General features: G+C 39.2%; 5 non-coding genes across 5 annotated transcripts; all 5 read right to left on the bottom strand.

Annotated features, from left to right (window-relative positions):
• Positions 1–254: 254 nt before the first annotated feature.
• On the bottom strand, positions 255–343 carry TRNAY-GUA (transfer RNA tyrosine (anticodon GUA)). The gene is given in 2 exon segments: positions 255–290; positions 307–343. It is a non-coding gene; the product is annotated as a tRNA-Tyr (tRNA).
• A 666-nt stretch (positions 344–1009) lies between these two features.
• On the bottom strand, positions 1010–1098 carry TRNAY-GUA (transfer RNA tyrosine (anticodon GUA)). The gene is given in 2 exon segments: positions 1010–1045; positions 1062–1098. It is a non-coding gene; the product is annotated as a tRNA-Tyr (tRNA).
• Positions 1099–7444: 6346 nt separating this feature from the next.
• On the bottom strand, positions 7445–7533 carry TRNAY-GUA (transfer RNA tyrosine (anticodon GUA)). The gene is given in 2 exon segments: positions 7445–7480; positions 7497–7533. It is a non-coding gene; the product is annotated as a tRNA-Tyr (tRNA).
• Positions 7534–7886: 353 nt separating this feature from the next.
• On the bottom strand, positions 7887–7975 carry TRNAY-GUA (transfer RNA tyrosine (anticodon GUA)). Its single transcript is given in 2 exon segments — positions 7887–7922; positions 7939–7975. It is a non-coding gene; the product is annotated as a tRNA-Tyr (tRNA).
• A 3262-nt stretch (positions 7976–11237) lies between these two features.
• On the bottom strand, positions 11238–11326 carry TRNAY-GUA (transfer RNA tyrosine (anticodon GUA)). Its single transcript is given in 2 exon segments — positions 11238–11273; positions 11290–11326. It is a non-coding gene; the product is annotated as a tRNA-Tyr (tRNA).
• Between the last annotated feature and the right edge of the window lie 958 nt (positions 11327–12284).

Genomic DNA, 12284 nt, shown 5'->3' with positions numbered 1-12284 from the left:
CCAGTGGTTCAAAAGATAGATCGTAGTCCTTTGTGACCAAATGAAGCATGGCTTTTCTGCCCAAAACCAGTTCCACAGAGTCTTCTATCCTGGAGATAATTGGGAAGTAATCCAATTATCTCCAAGGACAGATGCAAAACTCCATTAAGCACATGGCAGTAAAAAGACAGTAAAATACACAAGGTTACATTTATTACATAAAATACAGACATGCAACATACAGTCCTCTACTCTACAAGAGAGAAAAACACATGTCCTTCGAGCCGGAATTGAACCAGCGACCTAAGGATTGCTATCATATACCAACTACAGTCCTCCGCTCTACCAGCTGAGCTATCGAAGGTAATTCGTGTGTTCACTCAATGTCAAAGTAGGACATTTTTGAAGAATCAGGTAAGCAGTTAAACATTTTGCAACATGCTGCTGTGGCAATGACATCCAGGTAAACAAAAAGTTCAACTAAGCACCCTTCATTTAAAAGAAGAAGCATCGATCCCGCTACCTCTCACATGCTAAGCGAGCACTCTACCATTTGAGCTAATCCCCCAGTATTCCGCTCTCATCTTTTGTAATGGCACCCTGGGCATAAAGGGGTGCCATTACAAAATGGGTAATGTAATTATCACAAGCAGAGAAATACAGTTTTTCCACATTATTCATAACTTTAAAAGTATGCATCACATTCACATAAAACTTACATTTTCAGAATCAGCATACTCCAAATACAAACATACGTCAAAATCATACAAATTGGTCCAGTGGTTCAAAAGATAGATCGTAGTCCTTTGTGACCAAATGAAGCATGGCTTTTCTGCCCAAAACCAGTTCCACAGAGTCTTCTATCCTGGAGATAATTGGGAAGTAATCCAATTATCTCCAAGGACAGATGCAAAACTCCATTAAGCACATGGCAGTAAAAAGACAGTAAAATACACAAGGTTACATTTATTACATAAAATACAGACATGCAACATACAGTCCTCTACTCTACAAGAGAGAAAAACACATGTCCTTCGAGCCGGAATTGAACCAGCGACCTAAGGATTGCTATCATATACCAACTACAGTCCTCCGCTCTACCAGCTGAGCTATCGAAGGTAATTCGTGTGTTCACTCAATGTCAAAGTAGGACATTTTTGAAGAATCAGGTAAGCAGTTAAACATTTTGCAACATGCTGCTGTGGCAATGACATCCAGGTAAACAAAAAGTTCAACTAAGCACCCTTCATTTAAAAGAAGAAGCATCGATCCCGCTACCTCTCACATGCTAAGCGAGCACTCTACCATTTGAGCTAATCCCCCAGTATTCCGCTCTCATCTTTTGTAATGGCACCCTGGGCATAAAGGGGTGCCATTACAAAATGGGTAATGTAATTATCACAAGCAGAGAAATACAGTTTTTCCACATTATTCATAACTTTAAAAGTATGCATCACATTCACATAAAACTTACATTTTCAGAATCAGCATACTCCAAATACAAACATACGTCAAAATCATACAAATTGGTCCAGTGGTTCAAAAGATAGATCGTAGTCCTTTGTGACCAAATGAAGCATGGCTTTTCTGCCCAAAACCAGTTCCACAGAGTCTTCTATCCTGGAGATAATTGGGAAGTAATCCAATTATCTCCAAGGACAGATGCAAAACTCCATTAAGCACATGGCAGTAAAAAGACAGTAAAATACACAAGGTTACATTTATTACATAAAATACAGACATGCAACATACAGTCTAAGCACCCTTCATTTAAAAGAAGAAGCAGCCACTGGAGAATGCGGGCATCGATCCCGCTACCTCTCACATGCTAAGCGAGCGCTCTACCATTTGAGCTAATCCCCCACTTTTCCGCTCTCATCTTTTGTAATGGCACCCTGGGCATAAAGGGGTGCCATTACAAAATGGGTAATGTAATTATCACAAGCAGAGAAATACAGTTTTTCCACATTATTCATAACTTTAAAAGTATGCATCACATTCACATAAAACTTACATTTTCAGAATCAGCATACTCCAAATACAAACATACGTCAAAATCATACAAATTGGTCCAGTGGTTCAAAAGATAAGGATTGCTATCATATACCAACTACAGTCCTCCGCTCTACCAGCTGAGCTATCGAAGGTAATTCGTGAGTTCACTCAATGTCAAAGTAGGACATTTTTGAAGAATCAGGTAAGCAGTTAAACATTTTGCAACATGCTGCTGTGGCAATGACATCCAGGTAAACAAAAAGTTCAACTAAGCACCCTTCATTTAAAAGAAGAAGCATCGATCCCGCTACCTCTCACATGCTAAGCGAGCACTCTACCATTTGAGCTAATCCCCCAGTATTCCGCTCTCATCTTTTGTAATGGCACCCTGGGCATAAAGGGGTGCCATTACAAAATGGGTAATGTAATTATCACAAGCAGAGAAATACAGTTTTTCCACATTATTCATAACTTTAAAAGTATGCATCACATTCACATAAAACTTACATTTTCAGAATCAGCATACTCCAAATACAAACATACGTCAAAATCATACAAATTGGTCCAGTGGTTCAAAAGATAGATCGTAGTCCTTTGTGACCAAATGAAGCATGGCTTTTCTGCCCAAAACCAGTTCCACAGAGTCTTCTATCCTGGAGATAATTGGGAAGTAATCCAATTATCTCCAAGGACAGATGCAAAACTCCATTAAGCACATGGCAGTAAAAAGACAGTAAAATACACAAGGTTACATTTATTACATAAAATACAGACATGCAACATACAGTCTAAGCACCCTTCATTTAAAAGAAGAAGCAGCCACTGGAGAATGCGGGCATCGATCCCGCTACCTCTCACATGCTAAGCGAGCGCTCTACCATTTGAGCTAATCCCCCACTTTTCCGCTCTCATCTTTTGTAATGGCACCCTGGGCATAAAGGGGTGCCATTACAAAATGGGTAATGTAATTATCACAAGCAGAGAAATACAGTTTTTCCACATTATTCATAACTTTAAAAGTATGCATCACATTCACATAAAACTTACATTTTCAGAATCAGCATACTCCAAATACAAACATACGTCAAAATCATACAAATTGGTCCAGTGGTTCAAAAGATAAGGATTGCTATCATATACCAACTACAGTCCTCCGCTCTACCAGCTGAGCTATCGAAGGTAATTCGTGAGTTCACTCAATGTCAAAGTAGGACATTTTTGAAGAATCAGGTAAGCAGTTAAACATTTTGCAACATGCTGCTGTGGCAATGACATCCAGGTAAACAAAAAGTTCAACTAAGCACCCTTCATTTAAAAGAAGAAGCATCGATCCCGCTACCTCTCACATGCTAAGCGAGCACTCTACCATTTGAGCTAATCCCCCAGTATTCCGCTCTCATCTTTTGTAATGGCACCCTGGGCATAAAGGGGTGCCATTACAAAATGGGTAATGTAATTATCACAAGCAGAGAAATACAGTTTTTCCACATTATTCATAACTTTAAAAGTATGCATCACATTCACATAAAACTTACATTTTCAGAATCAGCATACTCCAAATACAAACATACGTCAAAATCATACAAATTGGTCCAGTGGTTCAAAAGATAGATCGTAGTCCTTTGTGACCAAATGAAGCATGGCTTTTCTGCCCAAAACCAGTTCCACAGAGTCTTCTATCCTGGAGATAATTGGGAAGTAATCCAATTATCTCCAAGGACAGATGCAAAACTCCATTAAGCACATGGCAGTAAAAAGACAGTAAAATACACAAGGTTACATTTATTACATAAAATACAGACATGCAACATACAGTCTAAGCACCCTTCATTTAAAAGAAGAAGCAGCCACTGGAGAATGCGGGCATCGATCCCGCTACCTCTCACATGCTAAGCGAGCGCTCTACCATTTGAGCTAATCCCCCACTTTTCCGCTCTCATCTTTTGTAATGGCACCCTGGGCATAAAGGGGTGCCATTACAAAATGGGTAATGTAATTATCACAAGCAGAGAAATACAGTTTTTCCACATTATTCATAACTTTAAAAGTATGCATCACATTCACATAAAACTTACATTTTCAGAATCAGCATACTCCAAATACAAACATACGTCAAAATCATACAAATTGGTCCAGTGGTTCAAAAGATAAGGATTGCTATCATATACCAACTACAGTCCTCCGCTCTACCAGCTGAGCTATCGAAGGTAATTCGTGAGTTCACTCAATGTCAAAGTAGGACATTTTTGAAGAATCAGGTAAGCAGTTAAACATTTTGCAACATGCTGCTGTGGCAATGACATCCAGGTAAACAAAAAGTTCAACTAAGCACCCTTCATTTAAAAGAAGAAGCATCGATCCCGCTACCTCTCACATGCTAAGCGAGCACTCTACCATTTGAGCTAATCCCCCAGTATTCCGCTCTCATCTTTTGTAATGGCACCCTGGGCATAAAGGGGTGCCATTACAAAATGGGTAATGTAATTATCACAAGCAGAGAAATACAGTTTTTCCACATTATTCATAACTTTAAAAGTATGCATCACATTCACATAAAACTTACATTTTCAGAATCAGCATACTCCAAATACAAACATACGTCAAAATCATACAAATTGGTCCAGTGGTTCAAAAGATAGATCGTAGTCCTTTGTGACCAAATGAAGCATGGCTTTTCTGCCCAAAACCAGTTCCACAGAGTCTTCTATCCTGGAGATAATTGGGAAGTAATCCAATTATCTCCAAGGACAGATGCAAAACTCCATTAAGCACATGGCAGTAAAAAGACAGTAAAATACACAAGGTTACATTTATTACATAAAATACAGACATGCAACATACAGTCTAAGCACCCTTCATTTAAAAGAAGAAGCAGCCACTGGAGAATGCGGGCATCGATCCCGCTACCTCTCACATGCTAAGCGAGCGCTCTACCATTTGAGCTAATCCCCCACTTTTCCGCTCTCATCTTTTGTAATGGCACCCTGGGCATAAAGGGGTGCCATTACAAAATGGGTAATGTAATTATCACAAGCAGAGAAATACAGTTTTTCCACATTATTCATAACTTTAAAAGTATGCATCACATTCACATAAAACTTACATTTTCAGAATCAGCATACTCCAAATACAAACATACGTCAAAATCATACAAATTGGTCCAGTGGTTCAAAAGATAAGGATTGCTATCATATACCAACTACAGTCCTCCGCTCTACCAGCTGAGCTATCGAAGGTAATTCGTGAGTTCACTCAATGTCAAAGTAGGACATTTTTGAAGAATCAGGTAAGCAGTTAAACATTTTGCAACATGCTGCTGTGGCAATGACATCCAGGTAAACAAAAAGTTCAACTAAGCACCCTTCATTTAAAAGAAGAAGCATCGATCCCGCTACCTCTCACATGCTAAGCGAGCACTCTACCATTTGAGCTAATCCCCCAGTATTCCGCTCTCATCTTTTGTAATGGCACCCTGGGCATAAAGGGGTGCCATTACAAAATGGGTAATGTAATTATCACAAGCAGAGAAATACAGTTTTTCCACATTATTCATAACTTTAAAAGTATGCATCACATTCACATAAAACTTACATTTTCAGAATCAGCATACTCCAAATACAAACATACGTCAAAATCATACAAATTGGTCCAGTGGTTCAAAAGATAGATCGTAGTCCTTTGTGACCAAATGAAGCATGGCTTTTCTGCCCAAAACCAGTTCCACAGAGTCTTCTATCCTGGAGATAATTGGGAAGTAATCCAATTATCTCCAAGGACAGATGCAAAACTCCATTAAGCACATGGCAGTAAAAAGACAGTAAAATACACAAGGTTACATTTATTACATAAAATACAGACATGCAACATACAGTCTAAGCACCCTTCATTTAAAAGAAGAAGCAGCCACTGGAGAATGCGGGCATCGATCCCGCTACCTCTCACATGCTAAGCGAGCGCTCTACCATTTGAGCTAATCCCCCACTTTTCCGCTCTCATCTTTTGTAATGGCACCCTGGGCATAAAGGGGTGCCATTACAAAATGGGTAATGTAATTATCACAAGCAGAGAAATACAGTTTTTCCACATTATTCATAACTTTAAAAGTATGCATCACATTCACATAAAACTTACATTTTCAGAATCAGCATACTCCAAATACAAACATACGTCAAAATCATACAAATTGGTCCAGTGGTTCAAAAGATAAGGATTGCTATCATATACCAACTACAGTCCTCCGCTCTACCAGCTGAGCTATCGAAGGTAATTCGTGAGTTCACTCAATGTCAAAGTAGGACATTTTTGAAGAATCAGGTAAGCAGTTAAACATTTTGCAACATGCTGCTGTGGCAATGACATCCAGGTAAACAAAAAGTTCAACTAAGCACCCTTCATTTAAAAGAAGAAGCATCGATCCCGCTACCTCTCACATGCTAAGCGAGCACTCTACCATTTGAGCTAATCCCCCAGTATTCCGCTCTCATCTTTTGTAATGGCACCCTGGGCATAAAGGGGTGCCATTACAAAATGGGTAATGTAATTATCACAAGCAGAGAAATACAGTTTTTCCACATTATTCATAACTTTAAAAGTATGCATCACATTCACATAAAACTTACATTTTCAGAATCAGCATACTCCAAATACAAACATACGTCAAAATCATACAAATTGGTCCAGTGGTTCAAAAGATAGATCGTAGTCCTTTGTGACCAAATGAAGCATGGCTTTTCTGCCCAAAACCAGTTCCACAGAGTCTTCTATCCTGGAGATAATTGGGAAGTAATCCAATTATCTCCAAGGACAGATGCAAAACTCCATTAAGCACATGGCAGTAAAAAGACAGTAAAATACACAAGGTTACATTTATTACATAAAATACAGACATGCAACATACAGTCTAAGCACCCTTCATTTAAAAGAAGAAGCAGCCACTGGAGAATGCGGGCATCGATCCCGCTACCTCTCACATGCTAAGCGAGCGCTCTACCATTTGAGCTAATCCCCCACTTTTCCGCTCTCATCTTTTGTAATGGCACCCTGGGCATAAAGGGGTGCCATTACAAAATGGGTAATGTAATTATCACAAGCAGAGAAATACAGTTTTTCCACATTATTCATAACTTTAAAAGTATGCATCACATTCACATAAAACTTACATTTTCAGAATCAGCATACTCCAAATACAAACATACGTCAAAATCATACAAATTGGTCCAGTGGTTCAAAAGATAGATCGTAGTCCTTTGTGACCAAATGAAGCATGGCTTTTCTGCCCAAAACCAGTTCTACAGAGTCTTCTATCCTGGAGATAATTGGGAAGTAATCCAATTATCTCCAAGGACAGATGCAAAACTCCATTAAGCACATGGCAGTAAAAAGACAGTAAAATACACAAGGTTACATTTATTACATAAAATACAGACATGCAACATAAAGTCCTCTGCTCTACAAGAGAGAAAAACACATGTCCTTCGAGCCGGAATTGAACCAGCGACCTAAGGATTGCTATCATATACCAACTACAGTCCTCCGCTCTACCAGCTGAGCTATCGAAGGTAATTCGTGAGTTCACTCAATGTCAAAGTAGGACATTTTTGAAGAATCAGGTAAGCAGTTAAACATTTTGCAACATGCTGCTGTGGCAATGACATCCAGGTAAACAAAAAGTTCAACTAAGCACCCTTCATTTAAAAGAAGAAGCATCGATCCCGCTACCTCTCACATGCTAAGCGAGCACTCTACCATTTGAGCTAATCCCCCACTTATCCAATTATCTCCAAGGACAGATGCAAAACTCCATTAAGCACATGGCAGTAAAAAGACAGTAAAATACACAAGGTTACATTTATTACATAAAATACAGACATGCAACATACAGTCCTCTACTCTACAAGAGAGAAAAACACATGTCCTTCGAGCCGGAATTGAACCAGCGACCTAAGGATTGCTATCATATACCAACTACAGTCCTCCGCTCTACCAGCTGAGCTATCGAAGGTAATTCGTGTGTTCACTCAATGTCAAAGTAGGACATTTTTGAAGAATCAGGTAAGCAGTTAAACATTTTGCAACATGCTGCTGTGGCAATGACATCCAGGTAAACAAAAAGTTCAACTAAGCACCCTTCATTTAAAAGAAGAAGCATCGATCCCGCTACCTCTCACATGCTAAGCGAGCACTCTACCATTTGAGCTAATCCCCCAGTATTCCGCTCTCATCTTTTGTAATGGCACCCTGGGCATAAAGGGGTGCCATTACAAAATGGGTAATGTAATTATCACAAGCAGAGAAATACAGTTTTTCCACATTATTCATAACTTTAAAAGTATGCATCACATTCACATAAAACTTACATTTTCAGAATCAGCATACTCCAAATACAAACATACGTCAAAATCATACAAATTGGTCCAGTGGTTCAAAAGATAGATCGTAGTCCTTTGTGACCAAATGAAGCATGGCTTTTCTGCCCAAAACCAGTTCCACAGAGTCTTCTATCCTGGAGATAATTGGGAAGTAATCCAATTATCTCCAAGGACAGATGCAAAACTCCATTAAGCACATGGCAGTAAAAAGACAGTAAAATACACAAGGTTACATTTATTACATAAAATACAGACATGCAACATACAGTCTAAGCACCCTTCATTTAAAAGAAGAAGCAGCCACTGGAGAATGCGGGCATCGATCCCGCTACCTCTCACATGCTAAGCGAGCGCTCTACCATTTGAGCTAATCCCCCACTTTTCCGCTCTCATCTTTTGTAATGGCACCCTGGGCATAAAGGGGTGCCATTACAAAATGGGTAATGTAATTATCACAAGCAGAGAAATACAGTTTTTCCACATTATTCATAACTTTAAAAGTATGCATCACATTCACATAAAACTTACATTTTCAGAATCAGCATACTCCAAATACAAACATACGTCAAAATCATACAAATTGGTCCAGTGGTTCAAAAGATAAGGATTGCTATCATATACCAACTACAGTCCTCCGCTCTACCAGCTGAGCTATCGAAGGTAATTCGTGAGTTCACTCAATGTCAAAGTAGGACATTTTTGAAGAATCAGGTAAGCAGTTAAACATTTTGCAACATGCTGCTGTGGCAATGACATCCAGGTAAACAAAAAGTTCAACTAAGCACCCTTCATTTAAAAGAAGAAGCATCGATCCCGCTACCTCTCACATGCTAAGCGAGCACTCTACCATTTGAGCTAATCCCCCAGTATTCCGCTCTCATCTTTTGTAATGGCACCCTGGGCATAAAGGGGTGCCATTACAAAATGGGTAATGTAATTATCACAAGCAGAGAAATACAGTTTTTCCACATTATTCATAACTTTAAAAGTATGCATCACATTCACATAAAACTTACATTTTCAGAATCAGCATACTCCAAATACAAACATACGTCAAAATCATACAAATTGGTCCAGTGGTTCAAAAGATAGATCGTAGTCCTTTGTGACCAAATGAAGCATGGCTTTTCTGCCCAAAACCAGTTCCACAGAGTCTTCTATCCTGGAGATAATTGGGAAGTAATCCAATTATCTCCAAGGACAGATGCAAAACTCCATTAAGCACATGGCAGTAAAAAGACAGTAAAATACACAAGGTTACATTTATTACATAAAATACAGACATGCAACATACAGTCTAAGCACCCTTCATTTAAAAGAAGAAGCAGCCACTGGAGAATGCGGGCATCGATCCCGCTACCTCTCACATGCTAAGCGAGCGCTCTACCATTTGAGCTAATCCCCCACTTTTCCGCTCTCATCTTTTGTAATGGCACCCTGGGCATAAAGGGGTGCCATTACAAAATGGGTAATGTAATTATCACAAGCAGAGAAATACAGTTTTTCCACATTATTCATAACTTTAAAAGTATGCATCACATTCACATAAAACTTACATTTTCAGAATCAGCATACTCCAAATACAAACATACGTCAAAATCATACAAATTGGTCCAGTGGTTCAAAAGATAAGGATTGCTATCATATACCAACTACAGTCCTCCGCTCTACCAGCTGAGCTATCGAAGGTAATTCGTGAGTTCACTCAATGTCAAAGTAGGACATTTTTGAAGAATCAGGTAAGCAGTTAAACATTTTGCAACATGCTGCTGTGGCAATGACATCCAGGTAAACAAAAAGTTCAACTAAGCACCCTTCATTTAAAAGAAGAAGCATCGATCCCGCTACCTCTCACATGCTAAGCGAGCACTCTACCATTTGAGCTAATCCCCCAGTATTCCGCTCTCATCTTTTGTAATGGCACCCTGGGCATAAAGGGGTGCCATTACAAAATGGGTAATGTAATTATCACAAGCAGAGAAATACAGTTTTTCCACATTATTCATAACTTTAAAAGTATGCATCACATTCACATAAAACTTACATTTTCAGAATCAGCATACTCCAAATACAAACATACGTCAAAATCATACAAATTGGTCCAGTGGTTCAAAAGATAGATCGTAGTCCTTTGTGACCAAATGAAGCATGGCTTTTCTGCCCAAAACCAGTTCCACAGAGTCTTCTATCCTGGAGATAATTGGGAAGTAATCCAATTATCTCCAAGGACAGATGCAAAACTCCATTAAGCACATGGCAGTAAAAAGACAGTAAAATACACAAGGTTACATTTATTACATAAAATACAGACATGCAACATACAGTCTAAGCACCCTTCATTTAAAAGAAGAAGCAGCCACTGGAGAATGCGGGCATCGATCCCGCTACCTCTCACATGCTAAGCGAGCGCTCTACCATTTGAGCTAATCCCCCACTTTTCCGCTCTCATCTTTTGTAATGGCACCCTGGGCATAAAGGGGTGCCATTACAAAATGGGTAATGTAATTATCACAAGCAGAGAAATACAGTTTTTCCACATTATTCATAACTTTAAAAGTATGCATCACATTCACATAAAACTTACATTTTCAGAATCAGCATACTCCAAATACAAACATACGTCAAAATCATACAAATTGGTCCAGTGGTTCAAAAGATAGATCGTAGTCCTTTGTGACCAAATGAAGCATGGCTTTTCTGCCCAAAACCAGTTCTACAGAGTCTTCTATCCTGGAGATAATTGGGAAGTAATCCAATTATCTCCAAGGACAGATGCAAAACTCCATTAAGCACATGGCAGTAAAAAGACAGTAAAATACACAAGGTTACATTTATTACATAAAATACAGACATGCAACATACAGTCCTCTGCTCTACAAGAGAGAAAAACACATGTCCTTCGAGCCGGAATTGAACCAGCGACCTAAGGATTGCTATCATATACCAACTACAGTCCTCCGCTCTACCAGCTGAGCTATCGAAGGTAATTCGTGAGTTCACTCAATGTCAAAGTAGGACATTTTTGAAGAATCAGGTAAGCAGTTAAACATTTTGCAACATGCTGCTGTGGCAATGACATCCAGGTAAACAAAAAGTTCAACTAAGCACCCTTCATTTAAAAGAAGAAGCATCGATCCCGCTACCTCTCACATGCTAAGCGAGCACTCTACCATTTGAGCTAATCCCCCACTTATCCAATTATCTCCAAGGACAGATGCAAAACTCCATTAAGCACATGGCAGTAAAAAGACAGTAAAATACACAAGGTTACATTTATTACATAAAATACAGACATGCAACATACAGTCCTCTGCTCTACAAGAGAGAAAAACACATGTCCTTCGAGCCGGAATTGAACCAGCGACCTAAGGATTGCTATCATATACCAACTACAGTCCTCCGCTCTACCAGCTGAGCTTTCGATGGTAATTCGTGCGTTCACTAAATGTCAAAGTAGGACATTTTTGAAGAATCAGGTAAGCAGTTAAACATTTTGCAACATGCTGCTGTGGCAATGACATCCAGGTAAACAAAAAGTTCAACTAAGCACCCTTCATTTAAAAGAAGAAGCATCGATCCCGCTACCTCTCACATGCTAAGCGAGCGCTCTACCATTTGAGCTAATCCCCCACTTTTCCGCTCTCATCTTTTGTAATGGCACCCTGGGCATAAAGGGGTGCCATTACAAAATGGGTAATGTAATTATCACAAGCAGAGAAATACAGTTTTTCCACATTATTCATAACTTTAAAAGTATGCATCACATTCACATAAAACTTACATTTTCAGAATCAGCATACTCCAAAGACAAACATACGTCAAAATCATACAAATTGGTCCAGTGGTTCAAAAGATAGATCGTAGTCCTTTGTGACCAAATGAAGCATGGCTTTTCTGCCCAAAACCAGTTCTACAGAGTCTTCTATCCTGGAGATAATTGGG

Source organism: Pelobates fuscus, chromosome 4, assembly GCF_036172605.1.
Source record: "Pelobates fuscus isolate aPelFus1 chromosome 4, aPelFus1.pri, whole genome shotgun sequence".
Classification (NCBI taxonomy): domain Eukaryota; kingdom Metazoa; phylum Chordata; class Amphibia; order Anura; family Pelobatidae; genus Pelobates; species Pelobates fuscus.
This window is presented reverse-complemented; position numbering and strand designations above follow the sequence as displayed.